Genomic DNA, 2,500 nt, shown 5'->3' on the forward strand with positions numbered 1-2,500 from the left:
TCGGGGGTAGTGTGTGTGTTGGGGGTAGTGTGTGTGTGTGTGTCGGGGGTAGTGTGTGTGTCGGGGGTAGTGTGTGTGTGTGTGGGGGGTAGTGTGCGTGTGTTGGGGGTAGTGTGTGTGTGTCGGGGGTAGTGTGTGTGTGTCGGGGGTAGTGTGTGTGTGTGTGTCGGGGGTAGTGTGTGTGTGTGTCGGGGGTAGTGTGTGTGTTGGGGGTAGTGTGTGTGTGTGTTGGGGGTAGTGTGTGTGTGTTGGGGGTAGTGTGTGTGTGTGTGTCGGGGGTAGTGTGTGTGTGTGTGTGTCAGGGGTAGTGTGTGTGTGTGTGTGTCAGGGGTAGTGTGTGTGTGTGTGTGTGTGTGTGTGTGTGTGTCGGGGGTAGTGTGTGTGTGTGTCGGGGGTAGTGTGTGTGTGTGTGTGTGTTTGTGTCGTGGGTAGTGTGTGTGTGTGTGTGTGTGTGTGTGTGGGGGGGGGGTGTTGTGCTGGGGGGTATGTGTGTGTGGTGGTGGGAAGTGCCTGTGTGTTGTGTTTGGAGTGTGTCGGGGGTAGTGTGTGTGTGTGTGTGTGTGTGTGTGTGTGTGTGTGTGTGTGTGTGTGTGTGTGTGGGGGGGGGGTGTTGTGCTGGGGGGTATGTGTGTGTGGTGGTGGGAAGTGCCTGTGTGTTGTGTTTGGAGTGTGTTGGGGGTAGTGTGTGTGTCGGGGGTAGTGTGTGTGTGTGTGTGTGTGTGTGTGTGTGTTGGGGGTAGTGTGTGTGTTGGGGGTAGTGTGTGTGTGTGGGGGGTAGTGTGTGTGAGTTGGGGGTAGTGTGTGTGTGTGTTAGGGGTAGTGTGTGTGTGTCGGGGGTAGTGTGTGTGTGTGTTGGGGGTAGTGTGTGTGTTGGGGGTAGTGTGTGTGTGTGTTAGGGGTAGTGTGTGTGTCGGGGGTAGTGTGTGTGTGTGTTGGGGGTAGTGTGTGTGTGGGGGGGTAGTTTGTGTGTGTTGGGGGTAGTGTGCATGTGTTGGGGGTAGTGTGCATGTGTTGGGGGTAGTGTGTGCGTGTTGGGGGTAGTGTGTGTGTGTCGGGGGTAGTGTGTGTGTTGGGGGTAGTGTGTGTGTGTGTTGGGGGTAGTGTGTGTGTGTGTGTTGGGGGTAGTGTGTGTGTGTTGGGGGTAGTGTGTGTGTGTGTTGGGGGTAGTGTGTGTGTGTCGGGGGTAGTGTGTGTGTGTGTGTTGGGGGTTGTGTGTGTGTGTTGGGGGTAGTGTGTGTGTGTCGGGGGTAGCGTGTGTGTGTGTTGGGGGTAGTGTGTGTGTGTCGGGGGTAGTGTGTGTGTGTGTTGGGGGTAGTGTGTGTGTGTCGGGGGTAGTGTGTATGTGTCGGGGGTAGTGCGTGTGTGTGTCTCAGGGGTAGTGTGTGTGTGTGTGTGTGTGTGTGTCGGGGGTAGTGTGTGTGTGTCGCGGGTAGTGTGTGTGTGTGTGTGTGTGTGTGTGTGTGTGTGTGTGTGTGTGTGTGTCGGGGGTAGTGTGTGTGTGTGTGTGTGTGTCGGGGGTAGTGTGTGTGTCGGGGGTAGTGTGTGTGTGTGTGGGGGGTATTGTGTTTGTGTTGGGGGTAGTGTGTGTGTGTCGGGGGTAGTGTGTGTGTGTCGGGGGTAGTGTGTGTGTGTGTGTCGGGGGTAGTGTGTGTGTGTGTCGGGGGTAGTGTGTGTGTTGGGGGTAGTGTGTGTGTGTGTTGGGGGTAGTGTGTGTGTGTTGGGGGTAGTGTGTGTGTTGGGTGTGTGTGTGTGTCGGGGGTAGTGTTGTGTGTGTCGGGGGTAGTGTGTGTGTGTCGGGGGTAGTGTGTGTGTGTGTGTCGGGGGTAGTGTGTGTGTGTGTGTCAGGGGTAGTGTGTGTGTGTCGGGGGTAGTGTGTGTGTTGGGGGTGTGTGTGTGTGTCGGGGGTAGTGTTGTGTGTGTCGGGGGTAGTGTGTGTGTGTTGGGGGTAGTGTGTGTGTGTGTGTCGGGGGTAGTGTGTGTGTGTGTGTGTCAGGGGTAGTGTGTGTGTGTCGGGGGTAGTGTGTGTGTGTGTGTCAGGGGTAGTGTGTGTGTGTTGGGGGTAGTGTGTGTGTGTGTGTGTGTCGGGGTAGTGTTTGTGTGTCGGGGGTAGTGTGTGTGTGTCGCGGGTAGTGTGTGGGGGGTAATGTGTGTGTGTGTTGGGGGTAGCGTGTGTGTTGGGGGTGTGTGTGTGTGTCGGGGGTAGTGCTTGTGTGTGTGTGTTTGTGTGTGTGTCAGGGGTAGTGTGTGTGTGTGTGTGTGTGTGTCGGGGGTAGTGTGTGTGTGTGTCGGGGGTAGTGTGTGTGTGTGTGTCGGGGGTAGTGTGTGTGTGTGTGTGTGTGTGTGTCGGGGGTAGTGTGTGTGTGTGTCGGGGGTTGTGTGTGTGTGTGTGTGTGTCGGGGGTAGTGTGTGTGTTGGGGGTAGTGTGTGTGTGTGTTGGGGGTAGTGTGTGTGTCGGGGGTAGTGCTTGTGTGTTTGTGTGTTTGTGTGTGTGTCAGGGGTA

The 2,500-nt window shown here is 56.5% G+C and overlaps 1 protein-coding gene across 3 annotated transcripts in view; it reads left to right on the forward strand.

The window, feature by feature from the left end:
- The window catches only part of LOC125450590 (persulfide dioxygenase ETHE1, mitochondrial-like), a 22,316-nt gene that overhangs the window by 18,798 nt on the left and 1,018 nt on the right, over positions 1–2,500 (forward strand). The gene's annotated exons all lie outside the window — the stretch shown is intronic.

This window comes from Stegostoma tigrinum, chromosome 41 (genome assembly GCF_030684315.1).
Source record: "Stegostoma tigrinum isolate sSteTig4 chromosome 41, sSteTig4.hap1, whole genome shotgun sequence".
In the NCBI taxonomy this organism is placed as follows: domain Eukaryota; kingdom Metazoa; phylum Chordata; class Chondrichthyes; order Orectolobiformes; family Stegostomatidae; genus Stegostoma; species Stegostoma tigrinum.